At 43.8% G+C, this 10,327-nt stretch overlaps 1 non-coding gene across 1 annotated transcript; it reads left to right on the top strand.

The window, feature by feature from the left end:
- Positions 1–612: 612 nt before the first annotated feature.
- On the top strand, positions 613–744 carry LOC117704781 (small nucleolar RNA SNORA17). Its single transcript, XR_004606311.1, has one exon. It is a non-coding gene; the product is annotated as a small nucleolar RNA SNORA17 (small nucleolar RNA).
- Positions 745–10,327: the final 9,583 nt, after the last annotated feature.

The following is a 10,327-nucleotide window of genomic DNA, read 5'->3' as shown; positions in this document are numbered from 1 at the left end:
TGCATTTGTGCATGTATGTACACGTGTGTGTGTGTGTCAGTGTGTGTGTGTGTGTGTGTGTGTGTGTGTGTGTGTGTGTGTGTGTGTATGTATGTGTGTATGGGACATGTGTGAGCATATGTGATTCTAAATAATCTGGATTTCTTCTCTATCTTTTCTTTGTCATTCCCTGGTGCAAGAAAGTAGTACTTATCTTTAATTGATTCTTTCTCTCTTCCAACCCTTTGCTCTCTCCTTATCATTCCAAGGTCTTCCTGGCTTCAAACTTGTTATAGCTTGTCATCCTCCTACCTCAGTTACCCCTGTGTGTGTGTGTGTGTGTGTGTGTGTGTGTGTGAGAGAGAGAGAGAGAGAGAGAGAGAGAGAGAGAGAGAGAGAGAGAGAGAGGTTTGTACAGGGTTTTTAAACCTGGGCTTCCTGGTGTAGCTGTATAGACTTGTACTGATGATAAACCTTTCCCTGGAAATGATGGTCCTCTGGCTTTCATAAGACTCTAGAAGTGGGTCCATAATCCTAAATGGTTAGATCGATGATTTGACACTGAAGATGGACATAAACAAGTTCACCTTTGGCAATCCCACTGCTAGTCTCCACTTAAAAATGGATGTCATCCCTGTCCCTGGAAGCAATGCAGGTGTGGCTGCAGTGTCACATGTGCATCAGCAGTTGGCAGAGAGGAGAGAAGCTGTGTCTATGCTTAGTGTCCTGACCTGTGAATGTCTGAATGATTAGTAACCTAGTAATCCCAGAAAAAAGAGAGTCTGAGATGACCACCAGTCCAGCACTGCACAGGTCCTGATGGACTCCCAAGAAGGGGAACAAGCTGGAGACTAGAACTCTACCTGGGACTATGTCAGGGTGGGGTGAGCCTGGACAGAGGACCCTCACATGAGATTGCTCAGAAGAGCTGGGCAAAGAGAGTGCAAGACGACCACCAGACTGGAACCATGGGGCCTGGACAGGGAGCTATCTTGAGATGACCACCAGTCCAGTGCTGCACAGACCATGCCCGAGATGACCCCTGCCTGGTGCCATAATGCATGAGCAAGGCATAGCACTCCTAAGACCACTCCTGAGATAACACTAGGCATCAGAGACCCCAGTTGTCTCTACAAGGAACAAATAAGTGGTAGAGAAATGGAAGGGAAAGAGAAACAGAAGAATGTGTGCACAATGAAGAGAGGCAGAACTGGAGACTCAAGCTTAATGAGGGATAGCCTGAGCTGATGTTGCCATGTGGGACCATGGTAGGGTCCTGGCCTGTGCTGCCATTGGGGGGCCACATCTGTGTTAATGACCTTGCAGCAGCAAGGGTCTGTTACCACCAAAGGCCAGGTGAATGTCCCTGGTCTGGGCTGCCACCCAGGGATGTATGCCTGAGCTAGACAAAACTGGCTCCACCCTTTACCTGGGCGTCATGGGAGAGCTATCCCTGGGGGAATTGAAGCAGGAGAGCTGACATCACCCCTAGACAGCTGTATTACTCGGGAGAGCAGGCCCTGTAACTTGCAGGGTAAAGGAAAAATTCCCTCACTATCCTTTCCCCCTGCCATCTACAGCAGGCAGGAGAGCTAGCCCTGGGGTTATGAGAACAGGAGAGGGGCTGAACCTCACTTGGGCAGCATAGTGGAGCTGGCCCTGGATATGGGGTTACAGGTGAGCCAGTCCCAAGGGCATGAATGTGAGAGAGCTGGTCCTACCTTGTTTCTGCTGGGGGGGGGGCGGGCAGATGAGGAAGAGACAGCATGCTCCCCTCCCTCATCCATCTATGGAAGGCAGGAGAGCTGGCCCCAGGATCATGACAGTGAGAGGATAGGCCATGTCTCTCATCAGCTGCAACACTCAGGAGAACAGGCCCAGCACCTTGCCTGGGCATCAGGGTAGAGCTGGCCCTGGTTGTTGGGAGTTACTGGTGAGCCAGCCTTGAGGGCATGAAAACAGCCATCAGGCTGACCAGCTTGGGTACCTCTCATCCCAGATCCAGGGCTTTGAATTGGTCCACCCCAACATCTACCTCATTGATGAACTGCTGAAGTGCATGAAGGGGGCCAGTCCTACAGATCCAAAACAAGAGAATCTCCATGACACAAGGCAACTACAGGGTATCTGAGAGGAGTCCCAGTGAGGATCCAGTATTGATAGTGTAGCAGAAGCCAGAGGCCTTGTACCAGACAAACAAGTCATTGCAATGGACATTTGCAAGCACAGAAGTGTGGATAAAATGGTATACTGTGGGACACACTGTGACACACTACAGCTTCCACAACGAGATATTTTTCCCCTCTGTTGGGGGAGAGGTTGCCTGGGTGGAGGGTGTGTTTGAGGGGAGAGGGAGTGGTATTGGGGTGCATGACATGAAATTCACAGAGAAACAATAAAAAGTTATATATATACATATACATCATATACACATACATATATGTAGACTATCCTGTTTCTTCTTCAATGTCCTCCTTAATGGTCCCTGACATGATCTGATATGCTTCCAAGCCCATCTTTCTCTCTGCCTTTCTTTCCTTCCTCTTTCTCTTGTCTCAAATATGCCCATTGTGAGTCTCCATGGTCCCTGACTGTGGCCAAAGGTCGACACAATTGTGAGAACTAAACCAAGCACTTTCCATTGTTTAGCCTGCATTCTGCCTCTTTGTCACTTCATTTTCTCCAAGAATAAAATATTGACACATCAGGTTACTCTAGAATTCATGAGATTCCAAGCCTCTGTGTACCCTGCAATGACATCCCACTAGCATTTTTACAAGTGTCCCAATCTATCATGAGCACTCAGCATTAGTAATTAAAACACGCTGCTAAATGTACCACTTTGCTCCCCTGTGTTTCCTGAGGTTTTGTCTGAGCTCTGCCATACTGCTGAAGGCACGCAGGAGAGGTCCTGCCCATGTTTTCAGACATGATACTATAGACCAGAGCCTGAAGAGTTAAGTTCCTGGTACACAGTCCAAAGTAAGTCAGAGGCACAGCCAAGAATAGAACAGAGGCTTAAATATCCCTCCCTGCTTCCTGCTACTCTATACCTGTGTGTACATTTTTTTGATGGAGAGTCAGATGTTATTTTAAGGCTCTCCAAGGCCCTTAACTGGCATTTAGTTTTAATTGTGCCTTTGGCAAACTAGATCTACTCTGGTTGCCAAAAGGAGATCTGACCACTTAAGGCACCATAGAGGACACTTCTAGAATCTGTGTTTTAGATTGACTTAAAGATCAGACCTAATTACATGTGAGTTTTTAAATTTCTATTTTATATGGAGTTAGCTTTTACCCCTGCACGCTATGCTTACTAATCAGCTTATATTCTCAACTTTCTTCTTTTCTTTTCCTTTCTTTTCCTTTCTTTCCCTTTCTTCTCATTTTGATCATCTACTTAGCCCAGAGAACCAATGCTTTATGGAACAGAAACTTGGATTATTGCACTCATTTTATTATGTAAAAAAACCCAGCACCAAAGGCAAAGGGCACCTTTGAATCTTCTCCTGTTTCCTACTCCATGCTTGGCAAAGCCAAACCTCTGACATAGGGCTGAGCTAATGAGAGTTTGAAATTTAAGAGCTATGGACTCAGAAGAGGAAGAAAACTAAACCCTAACATTAAAGTGCCCATAGTATGTGGAGTCCCTGGATTGATGAAAGGTTGTCTCAGTTTCTTTTTCTGTTAGTATAAGATAACCTGACTAAAGCAATTTAAGGGGAAGGGATATATTTTAGCTCACAGTTCTGGGTTATAGAGTATCATAGCAGGAAAGTTACCACCAACTGGTAGCAGAAACTTGTGAGAGCTGCTCACATCACATCCATAAGCAGGACCAGAGAGCAATGGATGCATATATGTGTACTTTTAGCTCACTTTCTCCATTTTATACAGTTCAGGATCCCAGTAGAGAACGATACCACCCACAGCAGGCAGGTCTTCCGATTCAGTCAACATAATCAAGATAACCACCCACAGATTCTCAGAGGCCCATCTCTCAGGTGATTCTAGATTTTTGTCAAGTTAACAACACAATCACAGAGACAAAGAAATCCCTATACTCACCATGATTATTGCAAACTATCGTCTGCACTATCACTGTCTGCTGGTGCTATGTTGCCTGTTATATAAAATCAACTAGTAGGAGCTTACAAAGTGAGTAATTGAGCAGATAGTTAAGGATTCTATGCACAGTTAATACCAAATATCCTCTGGCCTGTGATACTTACTCTTCATTATTAATTTGACTAAATTTAGTAAGAAAGTATGTTTCCTCTAGGAACCATACCTCTGTGTGTGTGGGGGGGGTGGGGGTGGGGAGGATGTTTTCAGAACATGGGAAGTGTCATCCCATAAGCTGAACTAAATAAAAAGGAGGAGCTGAAGTGATTGTAGCATCCATCCCACTTTGCTCTTTGGCAGTGTCACCCTGGAGCAGGTGATAGTGTGATACTGGGTTGTATACAAAAACAAGCCAGTAAGCAGCACTTCCTCTCTGTAGTCTCTGTTTCAGTTCCTGCTTGAGATAGATGGTGACATGGAAGTATAAGATGAAATAAACCCTTTCTACCCCAGGTTTGCTTTAGCTAATGGTCTTCATCACTGTTACTGTGAAACCAAACTAAGATCAAAACTGATACCAGAGAGTATACACTGGTATGATGGATCTGACCATGTTGTCAGGGCAAGGACTGTGGAAGGATTTTGGAGCTTTGGGTTAGGAAAGGCCACTGATGCTCAGGGCTTACTGCCTTGAGTTCCTGTCCCAACTTCCACTCATGGTGGACTGTAAACCACAAGATGAGATAAATCCTCTCCATGTTGCTTTCATTCATGGTGTTTATCACAACAATAGGAAGCAGTCAATAAGAGCTGTGAGCTAGGGATCCCCTAGAATTCTTATTGTGTGAACTTTTCCTGAAAAAAAAAAAAAAAAAAAGCTCTATTTAACCCAGATGGGACACCAACAATAGATACACCCATAATTTCGCCCAAGTCCAATTTGGTAAACCAAGGAGTTAACTTGGATTACTTACAAAGAACGGATGGAAGGTCACTAGAAAGGAGCAAAAACCAGCCACGCCACAAACAACAAACAACAACAAAAAAAACCCTAACCCTCTCACCCAGGCATAACTGCATAAATGAAGACACATTTCCCCCTTCCCATCAGTTGGCTTTCCATCCTCTACGTTCTCGAGGACCTCCTGAGACCAAGAGGCCAGGTGCAATCAGGACAGAATCACATACAGCTGCGGGGAGGAAGGGGCTGCAGGAGGAATATTTGGCTGAGATGTGAATCAAGGATCTGATGACCTTCCTCCATCCTGCTTTCTATGAGGGAATGTCAAGAGGCCCAAACTTTGGGATAGTTCATGGTTGTTCACAGCCTCTTCTGAAGATAGTAATGGCTGCTGTGCTCTGAGGAAGCATCTACAATGCTATGTAGGCAAAGCATTAATGGGCCATTCTGGTGGGATTTGGTGACGTCAGAATGTCAAAAGGACTATGGATAGTGGAGGGGACCCAGCTCACAGTTTCAGAGGAGAACAAGACTCTATTGATAATTAGCTAGAAGCTGTTCATGTTACATGTTTGTGAAGAAATTCGGCTGCTTTCTGCCCATGTTCTGGGAAATTGAGAGAGGATGAATTTGAAAACCACAAACTGGTTTGTTTAGCAAAGAAAATGTCAAGACAGGACAGCATTTGGGCTGTGGCATGGCTGTCACTTGCTGTTCTTGTCCAGAACCTTTCTGATTTAAGAAGAAAATGCTCAAAGAGCCATGGGTGATCTTGCAGGTACCTTTGAAAAGGAAGATGAATGCAAGTGTGAGGGCTATTCATGATTCCACGAAAAGATCTATTTTGAAAACCTCCAAAACTCAAGTAATGATTGGTTTATAAAATAGATTATCACCACATTTGTGTGACAAATACCAGAATGGTGAAGCAAAGCATGAGCGTGTGCAGTGACGCAGTGTCACAAACCATCATCAGTGAGCAGTGTAGTGATGCAGTGTCACAAACCATCATCAGTGAGCACATGCAGTGATGCAGTGCCACAAACCATCACCAGTGAGCACATGCAGTGATGCAGTGCCACAAACCATTGTTAGTGAGCATGTACAGTGATGCAGTGTCACAAACCATCAGCGAGAGTAACAAGAGGCTGAAGTGTCCTCTTCACCAGGCAGCAAAGCTGACCCTTCTGAGAGCAATGCACTCCCATTTAGTCGGCTCTAAGTCAAGAACAAGGGCTGTGATTGTGAGGACTACATTGAAAGGACTCTCCTTTTTCTTCTGCCAGATGCTAGCCTGTTGTCACTGGCACAGTCTGCCAGCTGCCCTCTCTATTCTTCCTTTCCACATTCCCTTAAAGTGTGAGCCAAAATAAATCTTCCCTATTATGTGTCATGTGACAGTCACAGATTTCAACTCATATTGATAATGTGATTTCATTTTTAGCTATAAAACACAAAGGAGATTTTCTGTGTTGCCAGTTTTGTCCACGGGTCTCTCCTGCCTGTGACGGATCCTTCTTCATTTGTGCTTTTCCGGCACTGTGCTGTGGGTTAAATCACAGCACTGGGAGGTATAACCAACATTTCCAGGAGAGACCTACATAGCAGAGAAAACAGTCATTATTATTTCATACATTAAGGACCACAATGTGAGAAAAAAATCAGCAGTGTAGGATCACGAAGCTCAGATGTGTGTCTCAGGTAAAGCTTCCTGAAGAGAATCAATGATCTCTATAGCACTGACTGTCACCATTGTTCTATTTGTAAATCAGCTTGTCTTCTCTCTGTAAAGATATATGACTGTGGCACTAACAAGCACATCTGTGTGCCCATATTAAAGCTGCCTCCTCTGACAGCCTGTTTTCATACAGTGTTTTGTCACAGAAATAGAAAAGTAATTAAGACATTTAGGTTGCAAGTCTTCTTCTACAATCTCTGATCTGAGGACTGTAACCATTGTCACATATTTTTAGGCTTTGAAGGGTTGATTGTTCAGACCAATTCACAGGTTCTTAGAGAACCCAGGTCTATTTTCTATTTCAGATCATTTAAAAACTTGTCCTCACATGACTTTTACACCTACCTTGTAAGATATATAGTTAGATATTTAATATGTATTACTAATAAAAAGAAAAATATTGTATTTTTATAGTTATTGGCTTCTTGAAACATTTTAATACAAATATTTTGATCATAGTCTTTCTACTTCCCTGACCCCTCCTAGATCCTCCACACCTTCCACCCTACCCAGCTTCATATTGTTCCTTTCTCATACAAAAATAAAAACAAAAACCAAATCAATGCTATCAACAACCAAAACAACAACAAACAAATAAAAAGACAAAAGCTACCAAAACAAAGCTCACAAAAACATGGAGTCCATTCTGTGTTTGTCAACTACTCCTGAGCATGGGGCCTGCCCTGGAGTGGGGCTGATACTCCGTGTTACTCCATTGGAAAAAAAAAAAAATCCATTCTTTCCTAACTCTCAATGGGTATAAACTGCAAATCGATTCTTATTTAGGGAATGGGACATTGTGTCTACTTCCCCTTCTCCATCCAGGGAATTTTTCTGGCTTGACCTTGTGCAGATTTTGACTATGCTGTCACAATACTGTGAGCTGACTATGCTGTCACAATACTGTGAGCTGACTATGCTGTCACAATACTGTGAACTGACTATGCTGTCACAATACTGTGAGCTGACTATGCTGTCACAATACTGTGAGCTGACTATGCTGTCACAATACTGTGAGCTGACTATGCTGTCACAATACTGTGAGCTGACTATGCTGTCACAATACTGTGAGCTGACTATGCTGTCACAATACTGTGAGCTGACTATGCTGTCACAATACTGTGAGCTGACTATGCTGTCACAATACTGTGAGCTGACTATGCTGTCACAATACTGTGAGCTCACGTGTGCATCAGGGCTGGATGATGACGTTTCCTCAGAGTCATCTGGCACCTTTTACAGTCTTTCTGCCTCCTCTCCTAAAGACACAGCTCTCTAAGTCTTGAGAGGAGGGGTTTGATAACAATGTTTAATTTAGGGATGAGTGTTCCAAAGTCTCTCACTCTGCATTTTTCTGTTGTGGTCTCCATATTAATTACCATCTACTATAAAACCAAGCTTCTCTGATGAGGGTAAGTGATGACTAAGGATGTGGAAATCTGTCATCAGGAGTCTATTTCAGGGGTTGCTGTGTTCACTTAGCAGAATAGTACTGTAGGTTTTCCTCTAGGTCCATGGCCTATCTAGTCTCAGGTACTTGCCTACTTCAGCATTGTCGGGTATGGGTTCCATATAATGGAGTGTTCCTTAAATATTGAAAAAAAAAGGTTGGTTACTCCCACAACACTTGTGCCCTTATTGTATCAGCAGAGTTTACAGGCAGGTTGCTGTTGTAGGTCACAGTGTTCATAGCTAGTTAATACTGATGATTACTTTGCTCATTTGGTAGTATGTACAGTACTAGCTTTCAGCACCATGAATGCTAGTCAATAAGAATGAAGCTTCTAGTTAGGCACTAATTCAATTTCTCCATGTTCAATGACAAGGGATGTCTTCAGCAATAGAAACTTACCATCAGGTTGTGGAAGGTATCCAATAGCATTGGCAATAGCATGTAATGCTTTGTGGGGTGTCTATGAGACCCCCTTCATCCAATGACTCAATAATATTTAAACCTTCCTCATATTGAGAGTTTTACTTGGAAAGCATAAGATATTTAGTTGGAGTATTGTCTTTCCCATTGTATGGTAATTCTATTTAAATTCCATAGACTATATAATTCCATATATAATATTCCAAATATAATATGTATAACCAATATAAATATATATACATATATCTTGATAGTAGATATGGTGATGGACATTTCTGGTTCTTCTGATTTCTAGCTCTTATAAATAGAGTTGCCTGTACTGCATTTCTTGGAGCCTATTGTAATAGGAGGGCTGTCTTCTAGAGGAGATGTGTTGTCTTAGTTGTTCACGTTTGTTAGGCATTTGGAGTTATGATGTTTGTGGTGTTTCTTGATGGACATAACTGGTCTTGCCCTTGCTGGGTGGGGGTTCTGCTCTTTGATTACTGTTGTACCAATCTGATAGGTTGTGTACCAGAGAATGAAACTCAGTCGTGGAGTCTCTAAGCAGTCCCAACTTGGTGCGGTGGGTAGGGTAGGTGTCAGGCTAGCAGGCAGAGGAAGAAGACTGACTCTGGAGGTCTCTTAAGCAGGACATAGCATTTAGATCTATGAAGAATGGCAGAGGTAGAGCTAGTGGTACCCTGGCTCTGGTCATGGATGACAGTGTGTCCAAAGGGGATGAAGATGGGCTAGGAAAAGGGGCTGAGGTAGTCAGGCAGCAGCTAGTCTAGAGAGATCAGAATTGAGGAGGGAAAGGAAGACATGGTAGCCCACCTTGATCCTGGCCAGTGTGGCTGGTGGAGAGCAATTCTGGGATCATTGGGGAGTCACAAAAGAATAGAGATGGGCTGGGAGGAATGGCTGAAGAGGGTAGTGAAGAAGAATTGGGAGAACCCTGTATCTACACCATGAGGCCACATTCTCAGGAGATGGATGTGAGCTGGAGGAGGGGCTCAGACAGGAAGCAACAGGAAATCTAAGAATACCCCAGAGACTCCAGAATGGAGCATTGGAAAGAGAGCAAGGATAACCTACCTGGGTCCCACTCAGCCAAGTGTGCAGCTGTGAGGTCCCAAGTAGGGAGTGGTTTTGCAGTTCTATGGGGAGTCACAAAGGAAAGGAGGTAGGTTAGGAGAAATTCGTGTGTTACACGGAAGCTGTATATTTATACAGAATAGCTTTTGTAGCCCTGATGTTAATTACTATCACTTTTTGTTTATAAAAATTTTGGGTTAATTTTCCTAGTGTTCCCAGGTAAATCTGTTTTATACACAAAGAGTAATACCTTTCCCCTCACATATACATAAAGTTCCATTGTTTGATTCAGTGAAATTTTTAGCATAATGTTAAGTGGAAGATGCAATGGTGAGTGTTCCTGAACACAATGAACTCTTGCCAGAAGTTCTGAAGTGGGTGAAAGTTCCCCATGCATCATTCCCCAGAGAGCATGGAAATCTTTTGTGTGTGTGTGTGTGGGGGGGGGGTGCAGCAAACTTTATTGATGGTATTCAAGAGAGTAGGGAGGGCTCCCTAGGCCCCACCTGCTATTTCTGGAAGGGAAATTGTGAGGGAGATGCTCAGTGCTAGGGGCCAAGTTGGGACAGGGACTCCTCAGCAACTGAGGGCCTCTCTCTTGCTCTCAGTGTCCTTGCTGGGGTTGGTGGTCCAG

This window comes from Arvicanthis niloticus, chromosome 2 (genome assembly GCF_011762505.2).
Source record: "Arvicanthis niloticus isolate mArvNil1 chromosome 2, mArvNil1.pat.X, whole genome shotgun sequence".
Lineage (NCBI taxonomy): Eukaryota > Metazoa > Chordata > Mammalia > Rodentia > Muridae > Arvicanthis > Arvicanthis niloticus.
This window is presented reverse-complemented; position numbering and strand designations above follow the sequence as displayed.